We start from the raw sequence: 22,281 nt of genomic DNA, 5'->3' as shown, positions 1-22,281 counted from the left end.
TCCTCCTCCAAGATAGCTGCTGAATGGTAAGTACTTTTCTTTTTCCTGCTGATGATATACTGATTTTGCTGCCAAAGATGATTCTTTGGCAAGGCTGCTCCCTGGATTTGAATGGGAGCATTTATAAACGGCCCAAAATGGCTTTTGGATGGCCGTAAACCCTCCTGGAAAGAAGAATCTTTTTTTAAGTTTTTTTATTTATAATACAGTTAAAAAAGAAAACATTGGACATGATGTAACATTCCAGTATAAACATTTCTATCAAATTATTTCTCTTCTTACATTTAGTTCTTTATCTCCATAAATACAGATGTGTTATTTATACAATACTTAATTCATTTCTCTATTTGCTAGCCTAAGATTATATACATTTCTATCTTAACACTAATCTGTAACCCCAACAGTCCTCCTCAATTCCCACCAATAATAAAATTTGTCCCAGATTTCAAAGTATTCTGATCCACTCTTATCCTTCAGTTCCATCATAAGCCTGTCCATTTCAGCAAAAGATAGTATTTTATATAGTAACTCTTCCTCTGTGGGAGTTTCTTTGTTCTTCCATTTTTGTGCAAACGCCAGTCTAGCAGCAGTCAAGATGTGCAACATCAAATAGATTATCCCCTTGTCATATTTCTCTATGGTTATGCTCAATAAGAAAAGTTCAGGTTTTGAGAGCTTTCGGTGGATCAAGCAGCTACGATGGCTGCTTTTCACAAAGCAGCCAGTTCCTGGGTTGTGTAAAAGCCGCGGGACTTTGACAATCAGCTATCCCGCGGCTTGAATCTCTTCCCTGGGAGAAAGGGAAGAGAAGAGCGGCTCAGGTAGAGATAAGAGCTCCCCTGGATCCCCATAATTTCGGGGATCGGAGGGTAGAGCTCCCTCGGAGCCTGAGCCAACTCCGCACTCCAGGACGTCTTTGTCCCGAAGTTCTGGGATGAAGCAAGGCACCGCTCCCACATCTGCTTTTTTGGGAGGCTTGTGAGTATTTAAATGCAGACGGAGCAGACCAGGAGAAAGTGGATTTAAGATTGATTGTGACTTTAACTCCTGCAAGCATCTTCTCCGCCTTTTTTTTTTTGTTTACTTTCCCTTTTGAAGAAAGGGAAAGTGAAAGGCAAAATGGCGACTGTCTTTCTTGTTTGACTTTGCAACAAAATTAAAAGTTCATGTTTTAAATATAGAGGCAAGAATTTTGTTCTTCTTTTTCTTTGTTCTGCCCAGACGAGACTCGTGGCTCTGAATCTAATCTAAACAAACAGATAACTCGATAGAAATGAATTAAACAAACATTTATTTTCCAGGGATTCTAAGCAGAGACTTACTATGCTGTAGATGCATCTGGTTTTCCATATTTGTTCATTCCTATAGGTAATTTAATATTGAATTTTCCCCTCTTCTTCTGCTGAGAGTCACATGTTGGCAAAACACATGTGGCTGGATGAACAAAGGCTTCCATCTGGCTTGTGTCCAGGAAGTCTCCTAATGACCCTTTTTGACTCCTCCCACTGACCCATCAACATACCCAGCATTTAATCCAATAACTGCCAGATATTCTAACATACTAACACATGCTCCCTAGTTAGAGTTACGTAGGTCTATGCTAAGTCCAGAACACTCCCCGCTTGGAAATTTACATTTCCACTACTAACTAACTGAAATAGCAAAGAACATAGTGTTAAGGCATACAATACTCAAAGGTAACTAACTTGTGGCTAAATAGGTAAAAAACGTGATATAAAACATGCATAACTATAAAGTAATACAAAACATGCATGATTATGCTAAAAAGAATAAGCAAGTGTTACATCAAACAATCCATGGGACAACACATAATCTGAGGTTTGATCTTCTGGTTCGGTCTTCATCAGCAACGGGACCAAACGGTGATCAGCCTGGAACAAGTGTCTTTGAGTCACGCCCTGACTCACGTGGCTTCACGATCTGGACCTCAGCTGGGCAAACTAGTTCATAAAGTGGGTGGGCCTGGTGCGCAAGTCCCATGGGCCAATAGTTCTGGTACGCAGTCTTGTCTCTCAGTGAGACAAGGTTTTCTTCCTGTGAAGGAAACTGGAACCAAATCTGAAACAGAAAAAACTGGAACCCAAGCTTCGCAGGAACGAGGTGAACTGGATTCACAGGATACTCAGGAACTGAAAAACCTGGAAAGACATAAACAGCTGGATCTGGAAACACAGGAACAGCTGGAGCTGAAGAATCAGGATCAGGAACATCTGGAAACTCAGGAACAGCTGGAGCTGGAAACTCAGGAACAACTGAAGCTGGAGAGTCAGGAAAGACAGCTGGAACTGAAGAACCAGGAACAACAGCTGGAACTGAAGAGTCAGGAACAACAGCTTGAGCAGAAGACTCAGGATACTCAAGAACCGAAGGGTCTGGAACCACCGGTGGAGTATTGAAGAGGGCTACTACTGTTGCCCTCAGGGTGAGGACTTCATGTGTGGGTGTAGGTGTCTTTAATGACATGGAGTTCGTGAAAGTCAGTAAGTCCTTGCAGGCTTCTACAAGGCTAATTCTTGGGGTGCTGAGACAAGTGATCGAGACGATCAAAAGTATGCCTAATTTCAGTTTTCTCCGCTTAGACAGGGTTTTGAAGCGGATTGGTTGACGTTTACTGGGTGTTTGAGATTGAAGGTTGGCACTTTGATCTGAAGCTGGAAGTGCAGAACGTTTTGGTCTATGTGGCATCTATCTATTTGGACAGGCCAAGAACTGAAGACTTTCTAGCCAGATCAGTTCTGTTATCTGTGTGGCAAGATTGGGCCACTTCACTTGGTTAACAAAGTTCTTATTTGTTGGCACATGTTGCCATTGTTCAGGGCTTAAGGATGTTTCAGTCCTTTTCTCTCTGTTGCTTACATGAACGTAGAAGTGTCCGCTTTGTTTGCAGATGTAGCTTGACATCACCTTGCTGTCTGCGTAGAAGGTGGTGGACTGTAGTTCAAGGCGCAACGTCTTTGCTGTCAAGTTGGTCAGCTTTACAGTCAAAGTGGTGCCACATAGCTGTAACCTTGGTACAGTGTGGCCTTCTTGTATTGTTAGCCTCGCTTTCCCTAAGAAGACACTGAGACTGCAGCACCCCCCGTTGTAGACTCTGATGCATCTTATGGTTGCAAACAAGATAACGTAAGTGCGGCTCTCCCCGCTGTAGAGTGAGACGTATCTTAAGGCTGCAGTCACCTTCGTAGACACATCTAAGGAAGCATACAATTCTTTCTTCTGCACTGGGGCAGGTGAGCTGGAGACATATGTGCACTGCACTTGCATGCTTTGGAGACATTTTGGGAGTACGTTCCATGACTCCCAGTCTTGGGGACGTTGTTTGTCTTGTTTGTCCTTTATGGACAAAGCTAAGTTGTTGTAATTGTTGCTTGCCTGGAACACGGTTGCTTCCAAAACAGGTTTGGTTGTTACAAGCATGCAGTGTTGTTCTAGGCACGGTTGGAACACTGTAGCTACCAAAACAGGTTTGGTTGTCACAAGCATGCAGTGTTGTAATTGTGGTTTTATAGGGTTCAATGGGGTGGCAATGGTGGGGAGATCTCGTGACCTAAGTATCGCGACATCAACTCTGTGGCTGGCCGCTGCATTTGGTTGTTGAGATTCCTCTGCTCGCCTACTCGGTCTTGGGGGGCTTGTGGCTGGCTGTGGCGTTCTCACCTGTGCATTCTGAAATGCGCTTTGGTTGTCCATGTAGGTCTGTACGCGGCTACGACGCTCTTCATTTTCCAGTTGTTGCCTGTCTGGCAAGAAAGTGGTGTTCTGGAGTATTTTCTGAAGGCCTTCCGCTCTAGCCATTTTGTCTGCCATAACTCTTTGGCTTTGAGTAAGTTCAAGTTCTTCTTGGGCGTCTTTTCTTTTGGTCTTCATTTTAGCTGCTATAACCTTTCATTTGGCTTCCATTTGAGCTGCTTCAGCTTCTAGCTTGGCCTCTATTTCAGCTTCCTCAAGTTCTATGGCCGCCAACTCCTTCTTTCTCTGCCTCTCCTCTTGTGCCACACGAAAGACAGCTTCAGCAGCTTTAGCATCTATGATCATTTGTTTGATTTGTGAGATACGGGAGGTTCGGCTATGACGGGAAGATGCTTTCGAAAGGCGGGAGGCGCCTGTGACATGCGGTTGTTGGGACATGCTGGAATGTGCCTTGGATATGTGGCGGAAAGATGAGGCTGTTCCAGACACGTGGGATGGAGCCGCATGCGACTGTTGGGATGGTGTATGTGAATAGCGGGAGACTTCGGACTCGCCTCTTTCGGCCGGTCTGCTTTTCTGGCGAGGCTTGGGCTGTGGGGAACCCTGTGAGCTCTCTAGAAACTTCTTATGTTCCTTGTTTAGTACCTTGATGTTGTGCATCTCGCCATCAACTCTTGGGTCTCTTAATTGTTCCTGAATGTCCTTGAGTTGCCATTCAGAGTCCATCCATTGCTCAAGGGCATCTTCTTTATCTTCTTCCAATTCACTTGCCTGTACAGGGGAAAGCTCCTCCTGAGGCTCTTGGTAGAGTTAGAGTAGTTTCCTCCAGTGTCTTTCATGGCACTCGTAGTTTGACTCCCATCTTTCCATCAGATGTGAGTGCATGGCTGCTGTGGTCTGGTTGGTGTGTCTCAACTAGGCTGGTTGGTTGAACCCCTTCTGCTAGACCAGTAGGACGCTCTGCTATGGCTAGGATAGGTTCAGTGTCCTTCTCAGCTATTTTGAAGAGAATTTGAGGAACTTCTCTCTTTGATCACTAGGGGTCGCTACTTGTAGATCAGCTTCTGAGGTGCTGTCTGTGGGTGGAGATGCCACTGGGTGCATTCTCCTGCATTTGTGGGTACTTCAGTGCAGTTCACACCTTCACCACTAGGGGTCACTTGCTGTGGGTCAGCTACCAGGGTGCTCTGGCTTCGAGGTTCACCCTTTGTCCACTAGAGGGGCTTCTCTGGGTGCGGTTAAAGGCTTGCATGTAGAGCCTCCTTTAACCACTAGGGGGCGTCTGGAGAAAGGCTAGCCAAATTCTTCCTATTACCACGTTACTGCTAGTGGGCCACTAGAGAATGTAGAGGTACAAACTCCCACCTGGCAGAGTTGCAGGCTGGAACTCTGGATCATCAGCTGTGATAATAGGCGAAGGCAATTGGCTCTTGCTTTCTTTCTCTCAAGCTGGAACAACTTAGTCTTCAGCTTGAGTGAGTGAGTGAGTACTTTGGCAAAGTTCACTCTCTGTGCCCTCTAGGGGTGTTGGTAGCTTGGGATAAATTTAAGTAGCTTGCACTTTAACTAACAGAATCACTCTGTGAAGTTAGTGCTGTGAGCAATGAAGTTCCTTTTCTCCCTCTAAGAGATGCTCTTGGTTAGGCTTGCTGTGATCACAACATTGGCTGAAATTTCAAGCATTCCTAAGGGGGGAGGGAGCTTAGCTTTTCTCTAGTGCTGTGATGGCTGGCAAATTAGTTGTTCAGAGAATTCAAAAGACACGTTCTTGGCTGCGAGCTGATTGAGCAAAAACACCTTTTGTTGGGTTTAGTTACATAAGCAGTAAACTCTGTGATTACTTAGAAGTGAGCGAACACTCCTCTCATCAATGCTGGGTCACTATAGCAACAAATGATTTATGGTATGTCATCTGGGGCCTGAGGGGGAAAATGGCTTTGCAAGGGCAATTAGCTCTCCTTGGCTGTTTAATTTAACGGCAAGGAAGGAAGGTGGAATAAGGCCCAAAGCTTCTTTTGCTGTTAGAAATCAGAGTTTACATGCAAGAACAAGAGCGTGGATTTTTCTCTTCATCTTGTGGACAGATCCAAAGGCAATTTAAAACAACACAAGGCACTTTATAATTTCACTTTACTTTGAAGCATTGGCTAACAAGCAGGATTTGACTGGTAATGAATCCTTGCCAGCAGGTAAGCTTTGTTATGCAGTGGCTACTTGTGGAGCTGACAACAAATTAGTAAAACAATACATCTGACTCACACCTTCTTTGAAGCCCTGACTGCCTTCGCTTTGCAGGCTTTAATGGGAGACAGAGCTCAGAGATTACTGTTGCAGGCAATTGAAGGAAATTAGCCCCGTCAAATTACTACTTGCGAGAAAATATCTGCTTTACTTTCTTCAAACTGTTGCAGGAGCTCAGAGGAGGAATAATCTTTATTAAATTACTTGGTTCTGCCCAGACGAGACTCGTGGCTCTGAATCTAATCTAACAGATAACTCGATAGAAATGAATTAAACAAACATTTATTTTCCAGGGATTCTAAGCAGAGACTTACTATGCTGTAGATGAATCTGGTTTTCCATATTTGTTCATTCCTATAGGTAATTTAATATTGAATTTTCCCCTCTTCTTCTGCTGAGAGTCACATGTTGGCAAAACACATGTGGCTGGATGGACAAAGGCTTCCATCTGGCTTGTGTTCAGGAAGTCTCCCAATGACCCTTTTTGACTCCTCCCACTGACCCATCAACATACCCAGCATTTAACCCAATAACTGCCAGATATTCTAACATACTAACACATGCTCCCTAGTTAGAGTTACGTAGGTCTATGCTAAGTCCAGAATGTTCTTTTTTCTTTTTTTCCTTCTTTCTTTCTTTTTATTATTATTTAAAGAACTGTGATATTATAGAGGCAAGAATTTTGCTCCTTTGAACTTAACAGAATGGCTTCAAAATGTTTGGTCTCTGTCCCTAAAGCTTCTATCTCCTCCCCAATGACTCAGCCTGCTTCTCAGTCTAAACCAAAATCACCCCCACCCTCTCTTCCTCCTGCAATCTCTCTCAAAGACTTACAAGAGGCTTTAAAAATGACTGCTTTGGATATTAAAGAGGAGGTAAAAGATCTTATAATTGCAGAGAGGGCTATTATAGAAGAATTATTGGAGAAAAAGAACAAGCAAGTCAGAGAAGACATATTATTTGCGTTTTCAGGTCTTGTCCTGCATATTGAAAGGATTGACAATAAAATGGAAGAGATTACTGAAAATGCAGCAAAACTGGAATTTAGAATGGAGGAAGTGGAGAATAAGATAGAAGTTACACAGGATGAACAAACTATACAGAGAAATGGAGTTCGCATTGCATATCCGGGGATTGAAAGAAAATTCCCAGGAAGATTTGAAGATGCTTATTGTTAGAGATATTGCTTTTAATCTTGGATGGAGACCAGAAGGAGTTGGGAATGAGATAGAAAAAATCTTCAGAGTCAACTCACGGGTTGCCAGACAGAGAAATTTACCAAGAGATGTGGTTATTTACTTTTCCAGAAAATCTATTAGTAATGAAATTATACAGGCTTTTTATAAAAAGAAGTTTCAAATTGCAGCTCAAGATGTGATAATTTTAAAAGAAATACCTCCAAAAATTTTAAGAGGTAGAAAAGATTTACTTTTCTGTCTGATGAGTTAAAACGTCGTCAAATCCAGTTCAGATGGGAGATTCCAAGAGGAATAGTAGTGAATTATGATGGAATACGTTACAGATTAACTACAGTTTTAAAGGCAAGAGATTTCTATCACTCTATTCTAAAGGCAAGACCGTCTTCACCTCCACGAACAAGGATAATTGAAGAGCCCGTTATGGCAGGAGCTTCCTCATTGATGGTCATGGAACAAGCGGTGTTGCCTGTACAGAATCTTGAGATAAAAAATCAAAGGATGACACGAGCTGCCCATAAACGCAAAGAAAAAGAGCAGCAGCAGAAGAGTGGCGATAAAGTAGAAGGAATGGTTACTACAGAGCCTGTGAGAGGGGCAAGACCTAAAAGATCTTCAACAGTTGATCTTCAGGCTATGCTTCAAAGGCTTCAGGCCGGTGTAGATGGCCAAGTTCCTGACCTGGAATGTTAATGGCTTAAATTCACCTCAGAAATGGAGAAAGGTCTTCTACTATTTGAAACAATATAATAATGACTTGATATGTTTGCAAGAGACTCATATAACTTCAAAGGACTCAAAATATCTGACAAATTCTCGTTTGGGATCACATTTTATAGCTCCAGCTCCAGGGGAAAAAGGGGGTGTTGTAATTTATGTGAAGAAAAATTTATCGGCTAAATTAATTGAGGTTGATCTTGAAGGAAGATATGTCTTTGTGGAACTACTGTTACAAGGCAAGAAAGTTCTTATTGTTGGATTATATGCCCCTAATCAACAACAGAAGCAATTCTATAAGCTTTTGCATGGGAAGATATCCCAGTTGGATTATAAATCTGTAATTTTGATGGGTGACTGGAATGGAGTTTTGGATATAATTATAGATAAAAAGAGCTCTTCAAAAAATTTCATTCAAACTAAATTACCCAAAACTTTTTTTGATTTGAAAGAAGAGTTGGAACTTATTGACATTTGGTGAGAGAGGAACACAAGTGATAGAGATTTTACCTTCTATTTGGATAGACACCAGTCATTTTCAAGGATTAACTTCTTTTTGATTACTAGTGATTTTCTTTCTAGGGTGAGAAAGGTAAAAATCTTTCCCAGGACCCTTTCAGATCATAGTCCTGTGTGGATGGAGCTATACTTGGAAGATGGGAACAGAAGGTCTTGGAGACTGAATGAGAATTTGTTTACCTGGGGAGAGTTTGTACAAAAATGTAAAGAGTATTTAAAGGAGTTTTTTGCTTTAAATATGAATAAGGGTACATCGATGCCCATGGTCTGGGATGCCAGTAAGGCGTATATGAGGGGAATTTTAATTCATTTAAATAAAGTTTCCAGGGATAAAAGGATACAAAGACGTAGAGAAATAGAAGATGAGATTAAAATAAAAGAAGAAGCGCTTGCTTCTGATAATAACTTAAAGGTTTCTATAAAGATGCTTAGGGAACAATTTAATATGTTGATGGCAGATCAGGTGGCTACCAATTTGCGTTATATGAGACATAATACTTTTTGTAATGCGAATAAGCCTGGGAGGTGGTTGGCTTATCAGTTACGAAAGAAACAGAAGGCTAAGATTATAGAGAAAGTAAAATATAAAGGTACAGAGGTTTTTCAGCAAAACTTGATTAAAAAGAGTTTTTTAGATTTTTACACAAAACTATACTCAAGTGATAATATAAAGGGAATGGATATAGATAAATATTTACAATCAGTACATTTTCCTAAACTTTCTGAGGAACAGCAAAATGGGATGAATTGTTTAATTACTGTGGAGGAAATTGGCTTAGCTATCAAGCAGTTAAAGGTGGGAAAGTCTCCAGGAACAGATGGATTGACGTAGCCGTATTATAAAAATTTATATGAAGAAACATTGGAGCCATTAAAGGAGCTTTTTAATAGTATCTTGCTGGGAGCACAAGTTCCTCCTTCTTGGAAAAGAGCGTTTATATCATTGATTCCGAAAGAGGATCAAGATCTTACAGAGCCTAAGAATTATAGGCCGATATCATTATTAAATGTAGATTACAAGATTTTTACAAAAATTTTGGCAAATAGATTAATGTAGATTATGAAGGATTTGATTCACAGTGATCAATCAGGATTCATAACAGGGCGATACATGAAATATAATCTTAGACAAATTATTAACTTAATTAAGTATTTGGATAAGAACAATCAGATTCCTGTGGCTTTTATATTTTTGGATGCTGAAAAAGCCTTTGATCAATTAGATTGGCAATTCTTATTCTCACTGGTAGAGAAAATGAATTTTGGGGATAATTTTTTACATGCACTTAAAGCTATATATCAGCAACAATCTGCTCAAATTGTTGTTAATGGGGGATTGACTGAGACTTTTAATATTGAAAAAGGGACAAGACAAGGATGTCCATTATCTCCATTGTTATTTGTTTTAACATTGGAGATTTTGTTGATCCAGATTCGAGAATCAACGGTAATCAAGGGCATAAAGATAAGAAAAAATGAATATAAATTACGGGCTTTTGCGGATGATTTAGTTTTGATTTTGGAACAACCGATTAGAGCGGTTAATTGTCTGTTAGAACTTATAACACAGTATGGAAAAGTTTCTGGTTTTAAAGTCAATAACTAAAAGACTAAGATATTATCTAAGAATATGTTAACCAATGACAAGGAAAGTGGTTAAAGCCACAGATTTTCAAATGGTGAAAAAGGTTAAATATCTGGGAGTATATTTAACTGCCTCAAATGGAAAATTGTATAAAAATAATTATGAATTACTATGGGCAGAAGTGCAAAAGGATTTAAATGACTGGAAAAAACTGCAATTGTCACTGTTGGGGAGAATTTCAGCTGTAAAAGATTCTTGGGGAATTAAGATTTTGCAAGATGCCCGAGAAAGAGGAGGACTTAAAGCATCTAACTTGAAATTATACTATGATGCAGCCGCCTTAACTTGGATAAGTGATTGGCTTAATTTAACAAATAAGGATATTCTTGTTCTTGAAGGGTGGGATTTAATGTATGGTTGGCATGCATATTTAATTTTTAATAAGAAAGTGGACCGGGCTTTCAAATCACATATTTTGAGGAGTGCCTTACTTCGAGTTTGGAAAAAGTATTATTATAACTATAAAATACCTATCTGGGGGATTCCTAGACATGCAATTGAGGGGATTTTTAAGGGGATGAACTTTGATAAAATTTCGTATAAAGAATTATTAACTTGGTCAGGTTCGGATTGGCATTTAAAATCTCTAGATGTATTAAGGCAAGAAAATATTCTACAGTCATGGTTTCAATATTTACAAATAGTGGACAGGTGGACTGTAGATAAGAAAGAAGGAATAACACTAGAAGATGGAAATCTGGTTATTCAGATTAAAGATCAGAGTCAGGCCCATATAAAAAGAATTTATAATGCTTTAATAGAATTAGACTCTGAAACAGAATTGGTTAAAAACTGTATGATTAAATGGGCTCAGAATATCCAGGATCCGATCCCATTGGACTTATGGGAGACAATTTGGATTAGAAATGTTAAATTTACACAAGCTCAAAATTTGAGGGAAAATTTTTATAAAATGTTTTACAGATGGCATTTAGATCCTAAAAAGTTATCTTGTATGTATCCAAATTTACAACCCAAATGTTGGAGATGTGGTAATATGGATGCGACATATTTTCATGTTTGGTGGAATTGTAAAAAGGTAAAGGCTTTTTGGATTATGATTTGGTGGAACATTCAAAAGATTTTTAAAAGGAAGATAAAGTTCACCCCTCAATTATTCCTATTGGGTATCTTTGTGGATTTAAATGACAAAGAAACTACTTTAATGTTGAATTTATTAACTGCAGCAAGGTTATTAGTAGGCTCGTATTGGAAGAAGGACTCGTTGCCTACTTTAGAAGAATGGATATTTAAAGTTTCTAACTTTGCAGAAATGGCAAAAATTTCTGCTTATTTGAAGGATCATACACAAGAAAGATATATTATTGTATGGAGAAGATGGATAGATTATATTCAGAAAAAATATGGGACTATAAAGTTTCATTTATTTTATGTAGAGATTTGTTTATATGACTTAATTTAAGGGGAGTTAAAGGTTAAGTATTATGTTTTTTTCTTTTTTTCTTTTTCTTTTCTTTTTTCTTTCTTCTTTTCTTTTTTTTATTATTGTTAACTTTCTTAACCCTGTACTCTGCTCTGGGAAGTGAGGGGGGAGGGTTGAGGGTGGGTGGGTGGGTGAGTGGGTGGGTAATGATGATATAGTCATGGTAAATGCTTGCGCATTTCCCCTATGCTGCGTTCATGTGTGTGAGAAGGATGAGAGGGGAGGAAGGAGTAGGGAGGAAGTAGGATGGTTAGAGGAGAAGAGGAGGGGAAGAGAATAGGAGGGGAGGAGAGAAAGAGGAGGGAAATAGGGAAGGATTAGAGAGGGTGGACGCAGCCTGGGGGGAATGGGCAGGCGGTACCAATGGTTAGGAATTTATTTTATTTTGTATGAATAAATGGAAAATAAAAACGTTTTAATAAAAAAAAAGTTCAGGTTTTAGCTCTATCTCCAACATTAATATTTCTTCCAACCATTTTCTTATCCTATTCCAATAATCACAGGCTTTAGGACATTCCCACCACATATGGTAATAGGTCCCTATTGCTAATTTGCATTTCTAACATAATTTCCATTTTGGCTAACCTTTTGGGTGGAAAATGCCATCTATAAAACATCTTGTAGAGATTTTCCTTATCAGAAGTAGCTAAGGTGAGTTTTCTGTTTCTTTCCCACAATTCTTGCCAGATGTGCAGATCAATATTAAAGCCGAAATCCCTACTCCACATTAGCATAGTTTCCTTGACCTGCTCTTCATATATTGCCTGATCTAGAAGATAGTGGTATATTCTTTTAATCATTTTGTCCTAAGTTCCTAATAATATTTTATCTAGCTCTATCGGCTCTGTTTTCATACACTCTTTTTTTTATCTTTTCTATATCTTGATTGCAGTTGGAGATATGCCCACCATTCCAATTCTATCCCTTCATCTTGAAGATTTTTCCTTGATTTCAATTCTCCTCTCTCATCTAATATATCTTTATACGTTATTACTTTCTCTAATTGTATAAACATTGGGTGTATGTGCATTTCCAATGCTGAAATTCAGTTGGGAACTTGCATATAATTTTGTTGCCTAATTTTAACCCATACATCTATTAACACTCGCCTGATATAATGCCTCTGAAAATACTGGTGGACCTTGTATTTCTCATCCAATAACATAGCATGCCATCCAATCTGCATATCATGACCTTCCAATCTTAATAATCTTCTATTTTTCAATTGTATCCAGTCCCACACCCATATTAATACTGTAGCTTGATAATATTTTTCCAAATCTGGGAGGCCGAGACTGCCCCTTTCCTTAGAATCTTGCAGTAATTTTAATTTAATCCTTACTTTTTTCCCTTGCCAAATAAATTTAAGTATGGTTTGATTAAAATTTTGAAAAAAATCCTTATCTAATTTGATCGGTATACATTGAAACAAAAATAATATTTTGGGTAGCACATTCATTTTAACTACGGCAATTCTACCCATAAAAGAGAGCTAGCTGTAGGTTAGTCCAGGTATCCAAATCAATTTTAATCTGTTCCATTAATTTATCGTAATTATCTCTTTTAAGTGTGGCGCATATAACTTTTAGTTGTATCCCTATCTATCTTATTTTCTTTGTAGTCTGGATACCTAATCTATCAACTAATTCATTTTTCTGTGCTCTAGTCATATTCTTAACAAGCATTTTGGTTTTTTCTTTATTTATTTTTAGGCCTGCTATTTCACCATATTGACCCAGTACTTCCATTAGCCTTGTCCCTGACTGTAGTGGCTCTTCAATTATAAAAACAAGATCATCTGCAAAGACTTGCATTTTAAATATTTCTCTCTTGATCTCTAATCCTTTGATCTGCTCATCTTTCTAAATCAATCTAGTTCAGCGGTTCTCAACCTGTGGGTCGTGACCCCTTTGGGGGTTGAACGACCCTTTCACAGGGGTCGCCTAAGACCATCTGAAAACACATATTTCCGATGGTCTTAGGAACCAAGACACCGCTCCTCTATCGTCTCCAGACGGATAAAAACAACACAGAGAATGGTAAGACTTAAAGCATCAAAGGAGCAACTCCCCGCCTCTCAGGTAGAGCTAGCAAAAGCCAATGACTCATCCCGCCTTCTCCCAGCCTTTTCACCAATCAGAAATTGCGGCCCGGTCATTGGCATCCGTGATGTATCTTCCCAGGGAATCTGTGAAGCCGGCGGAGCTGCTTCAGATTGCGCTTGCATGCAGTTGCTTGCGCCTCTGTGGAAGAGGGGAGACGGGCTGGCGGGGAGTTGAGGGGGGTGAAGCAGGAGGAGGAGGAGGAGGAAGGAAGGAGGGAGGGAGGGAGGAAAGGAAGGGTTGTTAGCTGTGGAATCAGCACGCCAGAGGGCTTTGCCGCAGGGTGGGTTCCTTTTGTATTTTGATTCCCTCCCTTTTGGAGGGAGGAATGGATATTTTATGATGGGGGGGAAATCTGGTGTCTGTGAATAAAAGCGCCGGCGATCATTTTTTCTTTCCGCCAGCTCGCCTTGATGCATTCAGTGTAATTGCTTTTTTAAATAGCGCTTTTGGATTGTATTTTTTTAATCTTAGCTTTTTAAAAAAACAAACAAACTGGGGTTGGTCTCTGCCCTTGCGTGGGGGGATTGCAAGCACCTTAATTGAGTCTCCCCATCCCCATCCATCGGATTTTCCTTGGGGTTGCTAGGAGCTGCACTTAAACTCAGAATCACCTGGCTGCATTTGAAGGGAGTTGGCGTGGGCAAGAAAGCCAGCATGCCAGCCTGCCTGCCTGCCAGCCCGAATTGCGAGCTTCCCTTTGCCTTTTTCATTGTGAATCGGGAGCAAGCCAACCTCGGGATTTTCCCTCCTCCCACCTTTAAATGACTTCCTTTTATTCTGCCTCCCACCTGGTCGGGATCCAAAGGCAAGGCTCCGATTGGGGAAGTGTATACTCCACTGCCAGAAATTGTTAGGAAAAAGGAAATGCATTGAGAGAGGGACGTCAGAAAACATTTAGATGAGAATCAGGTACGCTCAGTGGAAGGTGAAAATGTTGGCAGGAGGGAATGAAATAGCTGGAATCTGGGACAGCTATAAAGTCATATCCTTCTGTTTTGGGAAACTTTCATGAAAAAGTAATCAGGTAACCTCTTGCTTCATCCACAAAATGTTACAGGGGTTCTGATTTTTTATTTATAACCCTTTTCCTTTCTTCCATTCTCTTGCTGCTTTTCCTTCAATTGGTCATGTGATCAAAATGTGGATGCTTGGCAATTGGCCTGTATTTATGATGGCTGCAGTGTCCCAGGGTCATGTGATTATTTTTAGCAATCTTTTGACAAGCAAAGTCAATGGGGAAGCCACATTCATTTAACAACTGTGTTCCTAACTTAATAACTGCAGTGGTTCACTTAACAACTGCAGCAAGAAAGGTCATAAAATGAATGCAACTCACTTAACAACTGCCTTGCTCAGCAACAGAAATGTTGGGCTCAGTCGTGGTCATAAGTTGAGGACTACCTGTAGTTGTGGAATTCCTTTTGTTGGATGGTTCTAACTCTGGAGTCTAGAGTCTGATCCTGCATATCAAATATTTACATTACAATTCATAACAGTAGCAAAATTACAGATATGAAGTAGCAACGAAAATACTTTTATGGTTGGGGGTCACCACAACATGAGGAACTGTATTAAAGGGTCGCGGCATTAGGAAGGTTGAGAACCACTGCTCTAGTTAATACCTCCAGGGACAATACAAACAGTAATGGAGATAATGGACAACCTTGCCTTGTGCCTTTTTGAATTTGAAAACTTTCAGTTGTTTCTCCATTAATTATTACTTTAGCTCCCTGTTTGGAATAGATTGATTTAAATGCCTGTTTGGAATAGATTGATTTAAACATGTTTATAAAATTCTCACCAAAATCCATATACACCAGTTGATTGAGCATAAAGTCCCATTTCACATTATCAAATGCTTTTTGTGCATCAAGAAAAATTAATCCCATTTGTTTTTCATTGTGAACCTCATAGTATTCCAATACATCCAATACAATTCTAACATTATTTCTTATATATCTTTTGGGTAAAAAGCCATTTTCATCCGTATGTATAAATTCTACTAAGAATCTTTTGAGTCTTTTAGCCATTATGGCCATAAAAAATTTATAATCCGAATTTAATAATGAGATAGGCCTATAATTTTTAATAAACGCCAAATCTGAGTTTTCCTTGGGAATCAGTGTGAGAATTGGTTCTTCCCATGAAGTCAGTATTTTCGCATTTTTTAGGACCTCATTGAATAGTTCTATAATAGTTCTAAAGCCAAGGCTCAAAATGAACTAAGGCTTGCGACCAAAGTCAAAAATAACAAAAAAAGCTTCTTTCAACATGTAAAAAACAAGAAAAAAGTGAAGGAAATGATTGGTCCATTAGTGGGTGGAAGTGGCAAGAAAGTGACAAGCAACAGGGAGAAAGCAGAACTATTTAACTCACTTTTTGCATCTGTCTTTGCACAAAGGGAAAAAACAGACCAACCTATCAAAAATAGTGCCATAAAAAACAAAATAGAAACACAAGTTAAGATAGGCAAGAAAATGGTAAGTGAGCACCTGTCCAGCCTAGATGAGTTCAAATCGCCAGGACCAGATGGATTACATCCCAAGGTTCTCAAGGAACTGGCAGATGTGATATCGGAACCACTGAACTATATTTTTCAAAGATCCTGGAACACAGGGTGTTGAGTCCGTCGCGAAATGGTAAGACACGAGAAGCAGTTGTAGTTCTCAGGAAACCTTTATTCTTCAGTTCAGCTTACATTGGAATATGGCGGCAATGCCCAAAACTCTCGGCCTCCTTTTATAGGCCTTTCCCGGGTCAATCTGTTACTTTTGGTGCGCCAGCACCCGCGCATGCGCACATGTATTGGTGACAGCCTGTCTGGTCCCGGGCAGCTTGCACCTGCCCGGGACCGTCCACAATGCCCCGAGCCTGCTTGCACAGGCTCAGGACATAACACCCCTTCCCCCCGGGCTAAAACTATTCCTTATATCATAACAACACATAACTCATTTCTGTAGTGCAGTGCCCTGCTCCTAATACCATCGGTCTCTGTGCCTCCATTGTTACTGGCTCTGTTTTGCCAATAGTGTTATGTAATCTTCTAAGTACTTAGGAGGTTTCCTCGCTCTCTGTAACCTCCTAAGCTCTGGGTGCTTGCCAAATACTCCTTGACTGAGGGATGATGCGTGCCTGTCCCCCTCGTTATGCCTTGGTGACTCCCAAGGGCTGTGCTCCAATGCCTGGCCTGATTGCTTGCCCACCGGGCTCGTCAGGCCAGGCCTTCTTCCAGTGTGTGACCTGGTTGTCCCACCTAGCTGTAGGCTCTCTGGCCCTTCTAAGTGACTGTCACTGTTGGGCATTTCTGTAGAACCTCCTAGGTCCGTCCAAGACCTGTCAGGAGGCTGTCTATCCCCTGAATCCCGTTCTGTGTCTGGGCTTGTGTGGGTTTCAGTACTGTCCCAAAACTCAGTTGTCCCCTGAGTGTAGTCAGAGGTGATGTAGTCGGGATTTGGTTCCTCGACCACCTCCCTATGTGTTTGCCCCCTTCTAGGGATAGGGTTGAAGTCAGGCCAACAAGGAAGAGTGTGTGCCAGCTCTCTTTCAGGGAATGGATTGTTGGGATGCTCCCGGGTATTCTCTCTGACTGGAGTACTGAGTGATGCGGGTGAAAAGTGATCATGCCCCCGGGGTGACTCCCTGGCTGGAGTAGGCATTGATGCCTGGGTTCTAGTTGGGCTCCCTGACTTCCTGTTGGGAGCAATTGCGGAATTTTGGGATGGGCCGTTTGTGGCTCTCTCATTGGTAATGGGCATCATTCCATGCCCCTCCCTTTGCCCAAAGGGCTCCCCCTCCCCCCCTGGAAAAGACCCAGAAGTCTCAGCGGGAAGGTCCCATCTAGGGCGAAGTTGGTCAATGTGCCGATGCAGGACACGACCGTTGTCCAGGGATACCTCGTAGGATAGAGGACCTGTGACCCTGGAGATAGATGCAGGGACCCATGTATGACCGGGCCCGTAATTACGAGTCCAAACCGGGGCACCCACAAGAAGTTGCCTAGGTGCCCTGGGGTGTGAGACAAAAGGAGGCAGTCTGTCCGGATGCAACCAGTCAAACTTGGTAGTCAGTTTGCACCCCCAACGAAGTTCAGCTGGGCTTCTCCCTGTAGAAGTGGATGGCGTGGTGCGATAAGAAAGGAGGAAGTCAGCCAACCTGTGATGCCAGTCTCCGTAGGTGAGTTTCTTCAAGGCGTCCTTGGTGATGCGCACCATGCGTTCAACCATACCGTTGGTGGACAGGTGGAAGGGTGCAGAGGTGGCATGACGAATCATGTTAGCCTGCAAGAAAGCTTGGAATTCGGAGGAGGTGAATTGAGGGCCGTTGTCAGACACAATGACGTCTGGGAGCCCGTGTGCAGCAAAAATCCCCCTCAGTACCTGAATAGTCTTTGCAGTGGTGGTGGAAAAGACAGGTACAACCTCAAGCCATTTTGAATGGCTGTCAATGAGGACCAAGAAGAATTGACCCTGAAAGGGCCCAGCGTAGTCAATGTGCACCCTAGACCATGGAGACTGTGTTTCCTCCCATTTATGCACAGGAGCTTGGGGCATTTCAGGGCGTGAGCGTTGACAAAGGTGGCAAGCATGCATCTTAGCTTCTATGTCTTTGTCTACACCTGGCCACCACAAGTGGCAGGGTGCAAGAGCCTTCATGCGTACAATGCCAGGATGACCCTCGTGGAGGGAATCTAGGACCCTAGTCCTCATTGAGGTGGGAATGACAACTCTGCTTCCCCGAAGCAGACAACCCTGAGAGGTGGACAACTCGTTCCTTTTAGACCAGAAACTCTGAAATTCAGGACTAGGACAGTGCTCAGGCCATCCAGACAAAACCCAAGAAAGGACATGTGAAAGTGTGTGATCTGTGCCTGATTCAGCGGCTACATCCCTGGCACTCATGGGGGACTCGGGGAAGGCTTGAATGGAGAGAGTATTGATGGCTGGCGCGGGGTCAGCCTCTATTACCGGCAGGGGTAATCTACTGAGGCCATCAGCATGGCCCATTTCCTTCCCAGGCTTGTGAAGTAGGGAAAAATCATCTGCAGACAAGAAGATAGACCACCTGAGCATCCTGGGGGAGATGATTTGGGGAGTTTGTTTACGTGTGGTAAACAGTCCCAACAAAGGCTTATGGTCAGTGAAGACCGTGAAATGCCTACCATATAAAAAATCATGGAATTTTTTAATTCCAGCAACAACAGCTAAGGCCTCCCTGTCTATTTGAGCATAATTGCGCTCAGCTGAAGACAACGTTCTGGAGTAATATGCAACAGGAACCTGAGTTCCATCAGCCCTGAGGTGGCTCAGTACAGCACCCACCCCATAAGGGGAAGCATCACAAGCGATGCACACAGGAAGGGACTCATTGAAGTGAGCAAGTACACTGTTAGAAGTGAACAAGGCCTTGACCTCATTGAAACTAGTCTCATGTGTTTGAGACCACTGCCACACTGCCTGTTTGTCTAATAGCCTGTGAAGAGGCTCTGCTACACTAGCCTTATGTGGAAGAAAGGAATTGTAGAAATTCAGAAGGCCCAGAAAAGCCTGTAGTTCGGCCTTAGACTTTGGCCTAGGGGCTTGCATAATGGCTTTTAGTTTGTATTCAGCAGGATGAATCCCAGCAGCATCAATTTTGAACCCCAGAAACTCAGTAGAAGGTACCCCAATTTTACATTTGTCCTTCTTGAGTTTGAGTCCCGTTTCCCTGAACCTTAACAGGACAGCCCTTAGCCTTTCAGCTAGAATGTGTGTGGAGTCTCCTGCAATTAAGACATCATCAAAATAGGGGCAAATCCCTGGTATACCCCGTAGTGTGTTTTCCATTACGCTTTGGAAAATCCCAGGAGCGACATTTACTCCAAATTGAAGTCTCTTTACCTTGAAAGCCCCTCTGTGGGTCACAATAGTCTGAGCTATAGCAGCGTCACCGTCAACAGGCAGCTGTTGATATGCTTGAGCTAGGTTGAGCTTTGCAAAAACGCGCCCCCCCTTGAGGGAGGCCAGGATGTGACTGACCACAGGAACAGGATAGGCATGTTGCTGCAATGCCTTATTTAGAGTGCATTTGTAATCAGCACAGATGCGAATGTCCCCATTTGCCTTAAGAGGCGTGACAATGGGGGTCTCCCATGGACTGGAATCAACTGGTTCTAGAATTCCCTGTTGGATCAGTTTATCCAATTCAGTGTCAATTTTACTCTTTAAAGCAAAAGGGACCCTTCTTGCTTTAATTCTAATGGGAGTGACGGTGGGGTCTAGCTTTAAGGACACAGGAGGTCCTTTGAACGTGCCCATCTGGGGGCTGAAAACATCTGCAAATTCTTTGCAGACTTCCTGTAGGTCGAGTGTTTGTAGGCTGTTGAGCCCTGTGACGTGTATTCCCAAGGCCTCAAACCAATCGAGTCCTATGAGACTCGTTCGTTCACCCCCTACTACTAATATGTCTAGTGGACCTTCAAAATCCTTATGCTGTACGTTAAGGGTGGCCTCCCCCTTAACACACACTCGGGAGTTTTGAAAGTCTGTTAACACAATATCAGAAGGCCTCAGCTTGGCCTGAGTTCCACTACCGGAACAGATCTTCCTAAAAGTGTGCATAGAAATGATCGAAAGTGCAGACCCCATGTCCAGTTCCATAGTTAATGGAACCCCTTGTAGCTTCACTTTAAGTGACAGCTTTTTCTTAATGGGCTTGTGTGTGTCTGTCCTGTAGATGCTTCTTCGCGAAGCGCAAAACCCCACCCTATTCTGGCTGGGGACCCTGGTACCTTTCAGGCGCAATTCTTCCTGAGGTTGTACCTTCTGACGGCCCAGGCACACAGCTGCAATGTGTCTTTGTTTTCCGCATGCCCGGCAGATAGCGGAGCGGAACTTGCAGTCGGCTCTCTTGTGGCGACCTCCACAACCGATGCACTTGGGGAGCGCTAAAGAGCTTCCTCTTGGTTTTCCTTCCTTTGTGGGGTGGAGACGGTCCACTTCCTCGTCCGGATCCTCCTCGGAGTTTCTTTGGACTTCTTCCTGGTGCACAGATGCAGCATCTGGACTGTTTCTGATCAGCCGCATGTTCTTGATGACGCCGCCCGCTGCTTCTTCTGCGGTGACCTCTCTCAAGGCATCTTGGAAAGACAAGTCCTCCTTGGCGAAAAGTCTCTGTTGCAACTCTCGATGCCTTAGCCCACATACAAACCGGTCCCTCAATCGTTCTTCGAGGTCCTTGAACTCGCAATGTTTGGCAGCTTTCCTCAGTGCGGCGATGTACTCTTTGGCCGATTCTCCGGGTTGTTGATCCCTCTGCTCGAAGGTGTGGCGCCATGCGATGACGGACATCTTAGGTTGGAAGTGCTCCTTCAGTAACTTTTTTAGATCTGCGTAGCTGACAGACTCTAAAGGAACAGGTGCTGCAAGGTTCTCTGCGATTTTGAATGCGTCTTGACCGCAAACGCACAGCAGGGTGGCAGACATCAAGCTCTCTTCCCTCACCTGGTTCACCTTGAGGTAGTTTTCCACCCTGGCTGCGTAGGACTCCCACCTCTCTGGATGTGAGACGTCGAATTCCGAAAGCCTTCCAATCGTCGCCATTTCGTATCAGGAAGGGTCTATCAGCCAGCCTACCCCCGAATGCATGCTGGATTGGCGGGTAGCTGCCGAGTCAACGCCGTTCCTGCCGCTCCGGACTCACTCGGGTATGCTTACACCTTCTCTTTTCCGATGTAAGGCGATCCCACCCTCGTCGCCAGTGTTGAGTCCGTCGCGAAATGGTAAGACACGAGAAGCAGTTGTAGTTCTCAGAAAACCTTTATTCTTCAGTTCAGCTTACATTGGAACATGGCGGCAATGCCCAAAACTCTCGGCCTCCTTTTATAGGCCTTTCCCGGGTCAATCTGTTACTTTTGGCGTGCCAGCACCCGCGCATGCGCACATGTACTGGCGACAGCCTGTCTGGTCCCGGGCAGCTTGCACCTGCCCGGGACCATCCGCAATGCCCCGAGCCTGCTTGCACAGGCTCAGGACATAACACAGGGGAACTACCAGAGGACTGGAAAAGAGCTGATGCAGTTCCCATCCTCAAAAAAGGAAAAAAAATGGATCCAGGAAATTACAGACCTATCAGCCTGACCTCAATACCTGGGAAGATCCTGGAAAAGATAATCAAACAACGAATCAATGACCTAGAGGCAAACAAAGTCATTACTAAAAGCCAACATGGGTTTGTCAAAAATAGATCATGTCAGACAAAGCTTACTGCGTTCTTTGACCAAGTGACAAAATCAGTGGATCAGAGGAATGCTGTGGACATAATTTACTTGGACTTCAGTAAGGTATTTGATAAAGTAGATCACAACCTACTACTTGATAAGATAGAAAAATGTGGGGTAGACAGAACCACCACCAGATGGATTTGTAGCTGGCTGACCGGCCGTACTCAGCGAGTGGTCCTCAATGGAACTGCATCTATATGGAGGGAAGTGTGTAGTGGGGTGCCCCAGGGCTCTGTTCTGGGCCCAGTACTCTTCAACATCTTCATCAATGACTTGGATGAAGGGATAGATTGGGAACTCATCAAATTTGCAGACGACACCAAGCTGGCAGGAATAGCCAACACTCCATAAGACAGGCTTAAGATACAGAAGGATCTGGACAGACTTGAACACTGGGCACTAACTAACAAAATGAAATTCAATGGTGAAAAAAGCAAGGTTCTACA

General features: G+C 42.6%; 1 protein-coding gene across 5 annotated transcripts in view; it reads left to right on the top strand.

The window, feature by feature from the left end:
• The window catches only part of ITGA2B (integrin subunit alpha 2b), a 91,601-nt gene that overhangs the window by 48,800 nt on the left and 20,520 nt on the right, over nucleotides 1-22,281 (top strand). The gene's annotated exons all lie outside the window — the stretch shown is intronic.

The sequence above is a fragment of the Crotalus tigris genome, unplaced genomic scaffold (genome assembly GCF_016545835.1).
Source record: "Crotalus tigris isolate CLP2741 ecotype Arizona unplaced genomic scaffold, ASM1654583v1 scf7180000024437.13266115, whole genome shotgun sequence".
NCBI classification, from domain to species: domain Eukaryota; kingdom Metazoa; phylum Chordata; class Lepidosauria; order Squamata; family Viperidae; genus Crotalus; species Crotalus tigris.
The sequence above is the reverse complement of the archived record's forward strand: the minus strand, read 5'-3'. Positions and strand labels throughout refer to the sequence as shown.